Consider the following 13,762-nt stretch of genomic DNA (forward strand, 5'->3'; position numbering starts at 1 on the left):
AACACTATGTGGGGCCCATGTAGTTTCCGTATCATGGGCCCAACATGGGAAGTCTATGTTGGTTGACCGCATAGAACCCAGATAAGCATGGGCTGACCGTACATGGGTTGGACCTGGGCAGGAAAATGTAGACCCTAATCCTTTTTTTATGTGGGCTAACTGGGGATTGGGCAGAAATGGGCAACACTATGTGGGACCCACATGGGCTGACTGCATTGAACCCACATGACATAAGCACGGGCTGACTGTACATGGGTTGGGCCTGGGCATACATATGTAGGCCCCATTCCATTTTTATGTGGGCTAACTGGGGATGGGGCAAAAATGGGCAACACTATGTGGGGCCCATGTAGTTTCAGTATCATGGGCCCAACATGGGAAGCCCATGTGGGCTGACCACATTGAACCCACATGAGATAAGTATGGGCTGACCGTACATGGGTTGGACCTGGGCATGCGTATGTAGGCCCCATTGCTTTTTTATGTGGGCTAACTAGGGATGGGGCAGAAGTGGGCAACACTATGTGGGGCCCATGTAGTTCCAGTATCATGGGCCCAACATGGGAAACCCATGTGGGCTGACCACATTGAACCCACATGACACAAGCATGGGCTGACCATACATGGGTTAGACCTGGGTAGGAAAATGTAGACCTTAATCCTTTTTCATGTGGGGTAATGGGATTTTTTTTTTTTTATCTGATTAGACAATGTGGTTACCCTGTCACTTTTAAACTTTTCACTATATGTCAAAAGCAAAAGCTGCAAGAGCAAGATTATAAAAACTTTTAAAAAAATTATGAGATGTCAGATTGATGGCCTTTAGCTAAGGAAATTGTTACTCAGTTGGCCTGTATTGGAGCTGATAAAAGGTAAATTGTTGAAGCAATTGTATAAGCTTTCTACAAAATTAAAAGCTCTCCTTGGATGGTTACCTCATCTTGGAGGTCATAAAGAGGTATTGTATTTGAACCATGCTCACTACATGATTTCTTTGTCTGGCTCATTTACTAACACCGACATTACACTAGGCTTCCAGAAGACCAAAATATGTTTCAATGCTTTATTTTTTAAACCAGTTCAGTATTGTCCAAGCTACACTTTGAAGTCCTAGCATTTTTTTCTTTTTATTATTTTACACTAGAACAGTCCAGATGTCCTAACATTTTTGTGACATTATCTGTTTTAAATATGCATAATCTTCTGCTGCTCAGAGTGGTTCAGAGTGGACTTTTGTCCTTGCTTCTTTTTTTAAATGTAATTTAATTTTATTTTATTATCAATTGGATGTTCAGACCTCCAAGTGTTCATTGCAGCTTTTTCAAAGAAGGACTTAATTCTTATTTGGAGAAATAGTTCAGATCAGATCATCGTGAAAAATATTACAAAATGTTTAGAAAATGAATTCAAACAAAACTCAAGTGAGAAAGACAAGAGTAAAATTTTTAGCATCTGTTTTTTCATCTGTAAACATTTTCCAAGTTGTCAGCATAAATAAAATAAAAAAACTAAACATTTCTATTTATGATTATTTTTATATCTTTTAATCTTTTTTCAATAATCTTTTTAACCTTTTTGTTCATTTTTTCTCTGGCACCGTTGCCAATAAAGGTTGGTGAATTGAAGTAGACACTTTACACATCCACTAAAGAAAGTAGTTCCAAAACACATTTGAATAAGGACGACTATATTTATTTATTTTTATTGAGAAAATTTGTGAGTGCTACATCGGTTTTACATTTGTTAAACCGATGTATTACTCTCAAAATTAATCTCGTGTTTCTTGGAGAACGTACAATTGTTAACGGCGGATGGATATGCGGTTTCAAAATCAAACGTAGTCCCATCAGTCCGTTGGCGTGGAGTCTGCAGGTTCGCTGGCCTTCTACTAAAGAATCTGTAAGTACACTTCTGTCTGTTTTGTCTGTGTCAAATTTTAGGGAGAGATTTTAAATCGTTAGTTAAAACATTTGTTGCTCGTAATGGTTCGGATGACCGGAGTACCCCGAAAGACCTTATTAGTTGTTTCTTCTTTTTTTTGTTTGTTTTTCTTTTAGGTGATTTTTTTAACACACACAATAAGTCATCTGCCATTATTGAGGTAAGAATATTTGGATGCAGAGCGATTTCAAACTGTTCTGGGCCAGATCATTTTCAAATACGCTGCGGCGCCATTCACCGGTAAATTTGAGCGCCAACGCGGCAGAATAAAATCGGTTCACTAATGAATCTACGTTGCTAGCGGAGGTTGCTTTTAAAGTACCTTGACACGATAAAACCACTTACATTATTTATAAAGAGTAACTACTTCGCTTTCATTCTGTGTACATGGGTTTTTAACAATCTTTCTCGCAGCCAATTAAGCCAGCATGCATAGCTGGGATCCATTAATTGTGCATTTTTAATTATTATTATTTTTTTTTTTCATGAAACTGCATTGAATCGTGTCGTTGTGGACTAGATAGGTAATGATGAATGGGCATGGGTTTTGTCTGGGCTAACTACACGAGGCCCATATGTTTAACCTAAAATGGGACCCATATTGTCAGCCCATTTGGGCTAAATGTAGACTGTATTCAGCATTATTGTGGGCTAACTGAGAATGGGACAGAAATGGGCAACACGAAATGGGGCCCATGTGGTTTCAGTATATTTGGCATAAAAGCTTTTTTGTAAATAGAATGAAGGCATAGTAGTAAATATTTTAAAATCATGTTTGTTTTATTGTGTAAGTGACATTTTAAAGCGTTTTATTCTGTCATCGTTTGACTGCAAAAAACATGACAAGTGGGTGTTTAGGTCTCAACTAGCCATTTGTTTGGTCAATGCAAATGGGAGCTTTAGATTTACCAATGTTTTAATACTTTTTAAAAATTTATTTTCTACAGACTACTATGGAGAAGCGTGAAGAAGGCTTGCAAGGGCAGAAGTGACATCAGATCTTCAAACAGATAATGATATTCCAGAAAAGCGACGTAGAAGGTAACGTGGAACAGGGACTTCTGTAACACACAACTCTAGATCAGTGGTTCTTAACCTGGGTTCGATCGAACCCCAGGGGTTCGGCGGAGCCTCTGCCGCGGAGGGAAAAAACTTGTGTAAAGTCGTGATGCGCCGCTTTGCCATCATTTGCTGCGGAGGATCACGTTACATTGCTTAGCCAATCAGTGCTGCGGAGGAGCGCAGGGATGGGGCAAGGAGGGGGGAAGCGGGGTTCGGTGAATGCGCATATGAAACTGGGGGGTTCGGTACCTCAAAAAAGGTTAAGAACCACTGCTCTAGATCTTCTGTCTCCCTGGTTGTCATTTGAGCTGCTCTCAGTTCTTTTACCCATTTGGTTCTCCTTGCTTTACTTTTTCCTTCTAATCCTTCAAAATTTATTGACTTAAATTGATACAGACATTAACAATTGGCATTTTGTCCATGTATAAAAGTAAGCTTATAAGCTATATATGTGTGAAACAATAACAAATCAATTAATAAAAACTAAATGTATCATGCGTCCTGATTTTAAAATGTTGTCCTGTAATTGTCATTATACTTAAGGTTGTCATGGTTGCAGAAATTGGAGGAGGGTCCTTAGATGATGCAGTACAACAAGCTGTGCGATTCCTCATGTCCCCTGAATTGGCCCTCCAGTTCAACCTGTTTGGCCGACATAGGAAACAAGTTCCGGGACCTGCGTCTCTGATGTTTTGTATGGTAAAGATCAGTTTTTATATTCACTTTTTTTCTTGAACATTTGTTAATTTTGGTTGTCTTATGCCTTTTGTTCATTTTTAGTAATCTTTTTTTTTTTTTTAGATTAAAAACTGAGACTTCAATTTTTGGTTTAATTCACATAGTATTCTTTCACTGTGCTCTCAAGAACTTAAAGATTTGATTGCTGACAAAATTTGAAGGTAATATTGTTTGCATTTCAAACAGTATTAACAAAATATACAAGACCATGATAGAACCTTTATGTCAGTAGTTGATTTATATACATTAATATATTTTAAATTTACAATAAGAATATAGTGTGTGTACTAGGGATGCTCCGATCAGGTTTTTTGCTTCCAATTCTGATACCGATCACCCATGGGGCCCATCGCTGCCGATCGTCTGGATTGGCTGTTATTTTTTCACTTTAGGTATAAATGATAACATGTTATCTGGCAAAATTAAAAAGTGCGCAGTGTGACGGAAAGAGTAGATCAGCTGCACATGCAGGCTGCGAATGAGATACAGGTGATCTGCAACAAGAGGCCGTGATCAGCGATCACCAATCAAACACATTTTCACGGAAATTAACCGCTTATGATTGCTGATCGATCTGCACACCTCTATCTACATAATAATAATGACTCGAGAGTGCTTTGATTTTGGCAGATCCCTGCAAGCATTTCTGCCCCTTGAAGGGGAAGAGATGCACATTTCATTAATGTTACATTGTACTAAAAGTAAAACACTAATGCAATTTCTACCTTTGCTTGTTTTTTAGGTGCACTTAAAAGAAATGGATCCATCCACGGAATCACACAAAGATACGGAAAAGGCACTCGAAGTGGGTTACTGGAGCCCCGGACAGAGGTGGAAATAGAAAAGTTAGAGCGACTAGGGAGGCAGCCAGCTCAGACTCAGGTGGGCAGGTTCCAAGATGGACAGTTACAATGATGTATGAGAGCTTTCAAGTGTGGCATATAGGTTATTAAAAATATTTGACAAAAATGTAGTGTGAAAGAGCTATGTAAGTGTGTGTGTGTTGATATATATTTATATGTATTTATATATAGATGTACAGATCTATATAGTTGCATATCTAGATATAGATCTATATACATGTATGTATCTATACATATTTACATAACTAGATGCATAGTTATCTAGATAACGAGATGTAGACATATAACTATCTAGATATATAGATCTATATATATAGAGATAAATATATATTTACATAGCTAGAAATCTAGTTACATAGATAATTATATATCTACATATAGATCTATGTTTATACATTTGTTATATTAAACTAGTTTCTGTTATTTTCAAATCTGCAATATGAATAATTTTGTAGATTTCTTTTACCAGTGCATTTCTTGTGGCATCATTTGCTCTGTGTTAATAAAGCTCTTATAATTGACGAGTTAAAAAAAACTGACAATATTTAAAATTACCAAATAAAAACCTTGACCAAAAGACATTTTTCATCTCTTTTTTTAATGCAGGTTTTGTGCTAAAGCATTTTAATACTTTGGTTTGTTGATTAAGATTGTATATCTATTAATGTAATTCACTTTCAGGTTAGGTGAGACAGACCCCATTGTTCCTACAGGAATGAGGCATCTGGGCCCCACTGAAAACCCAGTCAGCACCCATTTAAATCTACCTGGGCAAAACCATATGGGGCCACCATGGAACCCGTGGACAAACCCACTTGGTACCCATATTCTAGCCCAGTTTAGCCCCAGTTGGGGCCCAGGTAAAAAATGAAAGCTCCCAAGTGGGGCCAAGATGGGCCTCATGTAAGGTACCCATCTGGGCCCCACTGAAAACCCAGTCAGCACCCATTTAAATCTACCTGGGTAAACCCATATGGGGCCACCATGGAACCCGTGGACAAACCCACTTGGTACCCATATTCTAGCCCAGTTTAGCCCCAGTTGGGGCCCAGGTAAAAATGAAAGCTGCCAAGTGGGGCCAAGATGGGCCTCATGTAAGGTACCCATCTGGGCCCCACTGAAAACCCAGTCAGCACCCATTTAAATCTACCTGGGCAAACCCATATGGGGCCACCATGGAACCCGTGGACAAACCCACTTGGTGCCCATATTCTAGCCCAGTTTAGCCCCAGTTGGGGCCCAGGTAAAAATGAAAGCTGCCAAGTGGGGCCAAGATGGGCCTCATGTAAGGTACCCATCTGGGCCCCACTGAAAACCCAGTCAGCACCCATTTAAATCTACCTGGGCAAACCCATATGGGGCCACCATGGAACCCGTGGACAAACCCACTTGGTGCCCATATTCTAGCCCAGTTTAGCCCCAGTTGGGGCCCAGGTAAAAATGAAAGCTGCCAAGTGGGGCCAAGATGGGCCTCATGTAAGGTACCCATCTGGGCCCCACTGAAAACCCAGTCAGCACCCATTTAAATCTACCTGGGCAAACCCATATGGGGCCACCATGGAACCCGTGGACAAACCCACTTGGTGCCCATATTCTAGCCCAGTTTAGACCCAGTTGGGGCCCAGGTAAAAATTCATGAAAGCTCCCAAGTGGGGCCCAGATGGGCCTCATGCAAGTTACCCATCTGGGCCCCACTCAAAACCCAGTCAGCAACCAATTAAATTACTTGGGCAAACCGTGTGGGGCCACCATGGAACACGCGGACAAACCCACTTGGTACCCATATTCTAGCCCAGTTTAGACCCAGTTGGGGCCCAGGTAAAAATTCATGAAAGCTCCCAAGTGGGGCCCAGATGGGCCTCATGTAAGTTACCCATGTGGGCCCCACTGAAAACCCAGTCAGCACCCATTTAAATCTACCTGGGCAAACCCATATGGGGCCACCATGGAACCCGTGGACAAACCCACTTGGTGCCCATATTCTAGCCCAGTTTAGACCCAGTTGGGGCCCAGGTAAAAATTCATGAAAGCTCCCAAGTGGGGCCCAGATGGGGCTCATGTAAGTTACCCATCTGGGTCCCACTGAAAACCCAGTCAGCACCCATTTAAATCTACCTGGGCAAACCCATGTGGGGCCACCATGGAACCCGCGGACAAACCCATTTGGGGCCCATATTGGCAGCCCTCTTTTTTCCCATATGGGGCCCACATGGGTATGCTGGCTGGGATGTTGCACATGTGAAGCGTGGAGGTCCAGATGTGCTTCCTCTGCGCAGTGACAGCTTGTCAAACACAGAGAAGGCAAAGTATCAGCAATTGCGATTCTCTCCGCATGTGTTTTGCATTGGGGATATTGAGGAGCATTTAACTAGATTTTAGGGAAGGGTTAATTAGGCAACCCCAAGCACTGCTGGTGTTGTCATTGGTCTTAATTTCTAATAAATCTTCCCATTATGAATAGGAGTCTAGTAAAAGTTTTTCCTCCAAAATTAGAAAAAAAGGAAATTGACTTTTTGCTCAAATGACTGCAGTGTCATTTACCAAGTCTGTGCTGCATGCCATTGTTGTTGACATATAAAAATATTCCTTCCAAACAATGGACATTTATTTCACATTTATATACATTTTTTTTACCAGTCTCCAGGTGTGGGTTTTAGTGACTGGGGACTTCTGAACTAAAACTGTATTATACAAATTTCTCTCACACATGCAAATTGCAGTAGAATAATAGGTTAGGGTGTATAGACCTTCTGCTTGTGAAAAACTATTTTTCCAGAGCACCTTTGAATTTGTATAAAGCATCACTTCGAAAAATATAGTCACCCATACAAAGCAACACACAAAATGTAAAGGTGTGCCAGCTATGGATGTCGCGATGTAACACAGACTGATAACTAAAGAAAGCACGGAGGAAATGGTTAAAACATGCTGTTGTTACGCTGTTTTATTTATTGTTTTTAGATAGATGCCTGTTGGTAATTTATATGAAAATCAAATACATTAAAACACAGTCCAATATGCAATAATGTGTTTTCTTTTCAAATAAAATGCAGAATGAAAATTTTTAATTATTGCACTTGCAAAGGTCCAGCCAAGCCACGTATGAGCTTATCTTCATTTTTTTTTTTAATACATTGTGGCAGTACTTGTTTGGGATATTCTGAAATTTCATGTGTAATTTAATTCAGTTGCATGTTTTGTTTTTGTTTTATTTTTTACTGAAAACTTACTACTACTCAACTCAACTTTTATTTTGTTTAAGCATTTTTCAAGCTCATGGCAACCCAAAAGGTTTTAATAGACGTGCAGTAAAACTGGACCGTTTTACACTTGCCAACTTTTTCTTGCTCTTCAACTTTGAGCACAAAATGTTCACTTACTGACTAATATTTCCCACCTACTAACAGTTGGGATGATGAGTAGATAATCCGAATTAGCCTCTTAACCCACACTGCTTTAAAACCACTGTGGGGAAGCTGCAAGCAGCATGTCTGTTAAGCAACTGGCTGCAGGCTAGCTATCTGACTAGATAGCCTGACTAATTAAACCAGCTAAGATTGTGGTATTTTGTGCTATTAGCACTACATCCACATTTAGGTTTAGTGGCTGTTTACATGCTTTGTTTTTGATGAAGCATTAGATTCAAAACAACATAAAGAAAAGAAAATATGGGTAAGGTTTTCTCATTTTTATGAGTATAATAAACACGTTGCATTATTTTAACAGGAGTTGGAAAAACATGATTTTTTGATTTGATTAAAGCAATTATATAATGTCATGTTCTTTTTTTTTCTTTAAAATTCTTTTTAAGGACAATGATGGAGTGAAACTGTAGTATATTTACTCAAGATTAATAGGCAGTACTTGCCTGTTACTGGTGATCACAGTCTTGTTCTACTTTGTGTGGTTTCTTCCTCTAGCAATAAGTGAAGGAGTCTCAAGCTCCTATTATTGGCACAAAATCGTTTTGAAGCTCTCACCTGCCTGAATTGGGATTGTCAAAGTGCTTCATTTCTGCAGTCTAAGTTCCCATTTGTGTAGCTTACTTTAACACAGGATACCGTGACTTATAAATGCCTTTTTAAATATTGTCATAGCTGTATCTATAAAGTCTGCTGCATGCACACGCACATGCACACGCACACGCACGCACGCACACACACACACACACACACACACACAGGCACACACACAGCGTAGGCAGAGCAACACACTGTGTTGGTTTTGTGTGTTTTGGCTAAAGCTGTTGTGCATTCAACAGGCAGTTTGCCCAGGCTCTGAGGTACAGTGCATTTTCCCAGTGATGTGGTTCATCACTGCGCCACAGTGGACCTCTGAGCTCAGTGGCATAGATGGCACAAGAAAACAATTAAAATGAAACTGTATTTATAGCTGGTTCAACATTTAGCTGCTAAAAGGCTCTGTTTGTGAATGATGTTTACCCATTTTTATGTTAGGTGTTTGCTCAGTCTTTCCCTCCACCCTAAAAAAAATAAGTTGCGGGCATCTAAACTTAGAGTGGAAAGTCTGGCTTTTGAAAGCTGAAATGAGACTTTTTTGAGCTGAAACATCCACTTGTCGAATCGCAGGATTTATGCCTTGCAGGGGCTCTGTATCGAAGTGAGAAAAATCTGGAGATTACAAGCTGAAACCTAAACGTTGGAAAGCACTTTGACATTGCCGTCTTCACAGCATATTTATCTAAATTAACCGACACAAGTCGTGCAGTAACCATTATTGTGTTTTACATCTCAGCAGTCAAGCGGCAGTGACAGCCAACAGATGAAGCGTTAGCTCACAGCACCTTTGTTCGCTGTGACAGGCTGCCTCACTCTATTATTACATTTATTAGGAGGAAGCAGGGCTTTCTGGAAACCTTAGTGGGGATTTAATTTCTACCTCATGACTGTGTTTTCCTCCGTGATGACTTGCATGTGTCTGGATACTCGGAGTGGATTTGAATCTGCTTGCTGCAAGTTTTGTGTAAGGGCTAGATGGACAATATGCAATAGCAAAGAATGTCAGCTTTTGCTGGGCAAAAGTAATCTTCTTTATTCATTATTCATAAAAAACAGGCTTAGGAACCATGATAAAGAAGTTAATTGGAATCATATTGTTAAACTCCTACAATAGTTATTATACTAATACTTCAAATGATTATTAAATCAAATAATAGTTAAAGGAAAATATTTATTTTCCCAGTTAAAAGCAGAGTAGATGCTGGATGATATGTTTTACTCCTTGGGATCATATTTGAATTTTGCACCTTTGTGAAAATGAATCCAACAGACCAATGGTACACATATAACTTTTTTTTTGTTCTAAAGCAGTCATGTAAAAGCTGCTAAAATGCATACTTCTATGCCCAGCATAATAACATTTCCTTAAGCTTTATTCATCTCTGTCAAATTTTCCCCAACATAATTTTAGAATGCAGATTACAGTGCTGTATAATCTCTTTTCAATCTGTCTCTGGTAATTAGACTCAGCAGATATTTTCTCACTAATTTGAAATGAACTGGGGGTGTATTTGTAAAATGGGCTTTCATATTAAAATTCCTTTTTGCATGCCTTTTGACTGATATCCAATATGACTTATGCTAATTTTTTCCCCACTTGTGTGTGTTTGTATGCAATGCGCGAGTGTGTCTGAAAGAGTAAGGCATGAAATATCCTCATTAATGTATTCCCCAAGTCTGTTTTTCACTCAGTGATGTTGATGAAACAGCTGAGACTGCAGTCTGTTTGATTGCTTCTTTTGATTGGTCCTGGTTGTTAGCTTTCAGTAGAATTACTCAACAGGAAGGAAAAAAAAAAAAGCAAAAAGTCTGAATGCTTTTTATAGTCCATGTCATTTATTCTTAATTCAAATTATATTAATTGTAATTTATTAATTTGCATGCAGTTATAAAATCTTCAGACAGATTTCTTTCCATTAAATGTTAACTTACTTATAATTTTGAAGTGATGATGTAGTTTTACAACTTAGAATTAAATGGTAGACACAGTAATATTGACAAATCAGGACACCTGTCAGCAGCCTTTTCTTTTTAACATGCTTAGTTATATCAATCCAGTCACATTCAATATTTTAGGAAATACATCCTAATGAGTCCTGTTTGTCAGGTTAAAAGTATGTTTTGAAAATAACAACCAATAAGCAGACATTAATGATACTTTTAGCCAAGCCTGCACTTTTATTTTTAAAAATTGTTTTTATGGTCTGATGTAATACTCTTATTTTAAGTCATGTTTTCATTAGTTGTTAGTAGTTGTAGAAAATATTAATAATTAACAGATATGAAAGCTTTCAAACATCCATCTGCGTGTAATTAATCCTTAAAATGTGTTTTACTTAGTGATGAGTTCCTAAAATAAATTAAATATTCTAATTTACTGAATGCCAAGTATCAAAATATGAAATTTACAGAAAAATGTAATGCAACTAATTTTTTCTGGCGAGGAACAAATTAGGATGAGCCATTTTAAAGTTACCCCCATTGAAATGAATAATATTAATTACAGAAATACCACGAAGGGTTATTAGGACATCATCATTTTGATATTTTGAGGAAGGTTTGTCAAGTGTAAACCTCAGATATATAGTTTGATATGCTGAAGTTAAAACCATAGTAAAAATAATAAATAACAATAATAATAAAAAACCTGCCTGAGTCCTTCAGAAAGAACATTGTAGCAATCCTTTGATCTCGTAAGAGAGATCTCAGAAAGTTTTGAAAATGATTCACAAGTGGAAGTCTGAACATCTAAGCAAGCTCATCCTGAGAGCAGGCCGCAAGATGCTCAAAGTAGTCTCCAAACACTCTAAAGTATCCACAGGAGACCTACTGAAGGCTCTTGTAAATATTATTAGGAAATGACATGTCTTCAAAAATCATAGAGATTTCACAAGTTTAACACTCATGGGAGGTGGGTACAGAAGAAGTGTAGTGGTTTTAGTGGGATCCTAAACCACAACACTACACCAAGACACAAGTATTAGAGAGTACTTGAGGAAAATGTGAGACAGCCCTTAAAAAAACTGAGGCTGAGGCAGGACTGGATCCTGCAACATGACAATGACCTAAACCATAGCTGAGAATTAAGAAATGGAAAGTCCTGGGCTGAGTCAAAGTCAATACCTTCATCCCACTGAGAGGCTGTGAGGTGACTTGGAATAAGGCGATGCATGTAAGAAACTGTTGCAAAATCTCACAGCTGAAAGTCAAGAAGCAGGCTAACTTTCCTCAGACTGATGTCAGAGTAGTAAATCTTTATAAGTGTGTCACTAAAAGTATATAAGCCAAAAGTAGTTATATGAGCTATAGGGTGTCCAAACTTGTTCCTTAATCAAAACATTTTTCTGTATCTTTTGTTTAATGAGGAAATAAGATGTTTTGTCATTTAAATGTAAGTAAATAACTCTATTTTCAAGAAATAAGAGATGATTAGACATTAATTTGTGATAATTTCTTAATAAAAGACAGAATACACATTTTATATGGTGGAGGTAAAGCAAAGCCAAAGCTGCTGAATTTAATTATTTTACCCACTATAATATTATTGCACGATAAATGCAGTGATAATTTCTTATAAGTAATTTTGTTTCTAAGCCTATTGCATCAAACCCCTGACTAGCGTGAAGTTTTTCTTCATCACTGGTTCAGCCCCTTTAAATCTGATTTCAGCCATTACCGTGTAGTTTTTTCAAATTAAATTGGTGACAGCAGTTGACATCTTGCTTAGGATACGTTTTACCATTTGGCAATATAAATTACAATTTGACAGCATTGCATTATTGACAGGAAAAAAACGTACAATGTGTGTAATTAATTTCAGACTGTCAATTTGATTGCATTTGTTGTTGATTTAACAGTTTTTTTTTATTATTATTATTTCTGGATATAAATTTGACTTGTGAATTAAGGACAAAAATCAATTTCTTATTTAATTTCTAAATACTGATCATGGTATATGCCTAAGGGGGCTTGTGGATTACTGACCCCTTGAAAGCTAACTTTTTATATGCACATGTGCACACACATCCAGACATAACATAATCTGACCAAGACTAAGCCACAGGCCCACATCATGACATTACATTGGGCCAAAATTATCTGTTATTCCTTAGACTCCACTCCAGCAATTGTGAACATGCAATGTTTATTTGCTGTTACACTAAACAATTCATTGACCCTCTTATTACAATCAAGCCAGTGCAGACAGGGTTTGTCATGAGGCTTGTTTGGCCTTTAAGCTGTTTTTGCACAGTCGAAAACCAACAGTAGTGGTCAAAAAGGGCCCAAAAAATGGAAGGTGCTGTATTCATACATTTCATTCATTGGACATTTCCAATAACCCTACAGTAAAAAAAAAATCAAAAATAAATTCCCGCTGTCCATATATATAATTTTGGTCGTGAGGAAGTAAAGATGCAAGTCACATCTTTCTCCACTAGTTACAAAAACTTAGTATAGCTTAGATAAATGGTTCTAGACAATGGTTTACTTTTTAAAGTTGTTTCAAAACAAACGTCTGTCGGAAAATGTAAACAATGGATGCTCTTTGGCCATGATAATAATAACGTGCCCCAAACTCAATGGCAAAACACTTCTCTGTGGTCCACGCTTGACGAGATCATGATTGGGCAACTTCTGACTGCTGGTTTGTGCTGAGTCAGTGCCAAGAAGTATGTGAGGGTGTTTACACAAGAGGCAATTACGACATGGCACCAGTATCATCAAAACAAAGAGTCCCAATTTTAACAATGGACAAGTCTGATCTTAATTTTTACTTTTTACCTCATGTAACAATGACAAGATTGCCTTTAATTTTAGTCAGTATATCAACATATATGTGTTTTATGTATTAACAGATTCTAATATAGATGGATGGTAACTCAAGAAGAAATGTTCCCATTTTCTAAAATCAGTGTTGATGTTTTTTTCTATGCAGCATCCAGCTCCATAACAAGGAGCTGCTGTGTATTAAACTACACCACCCACAAGAAATGATGGATGGACAAAAAGGTTCCCTGTTCTGCAAGGATCACATGCCTCTGCTTAGAGCAGGAGATTATAGATTCAGGCCATTAAAATGGTGTGCTGGGGTTCTAGTGGTCCTAAAGACATGGGAGGACCACTGAGAGTAAATGATTA

General features: G+C 38.1%; 1 protein-coding gene and 1 long non-coding RNA gene across 3 annotated transcripts in view; both read left to right on the forward strand.

The window, feature by feature from the left end:
* The window catches only part of pth1r (parathyroid hormone 1 receptor), a 65,079-nt gene that overhangs the window by 2,971 nt on the left and 48,346 nt on the right, over positions 1–13,762 (forward strand). The window lies entirely within an intron of this gene.
* Positions 139–5,181, forward strand: LOC148154753 (uncharacterized). Of its 2 annotated transcripts, XR_015765856.1 has the most exons (5): positions 139–1,899; positions 2,058–2,101; positions 2,889–2,982; positions 3,547–3,702; positions 4,484–5,181. It is a non-coding gene; the product is annotated as an uncharacterized LOC148154753 (long non-coding RNA). The 2 variants fall into 2 exon arrangements; XR_015765857.1 differs by lacking the exon at positions 2,058–2,101 and having other exon boundaries at positions 142–1,899.

This window comes from Poecilia mexicana, unplaced genomic scaffold, assembly GCF_051168715.1.
Source record: "Poecilia mexicana isolate PSO_F unplaced genomic scaffold, ASM5116871v1 scaffold_17, whole genome shotgun sequence".
NCBI lineage: Eukaryota > Metazoa > Chordata > Actinopteri > Cyprinodontiformes > Poeciliidae > Poecilia > Poecilia mexicana.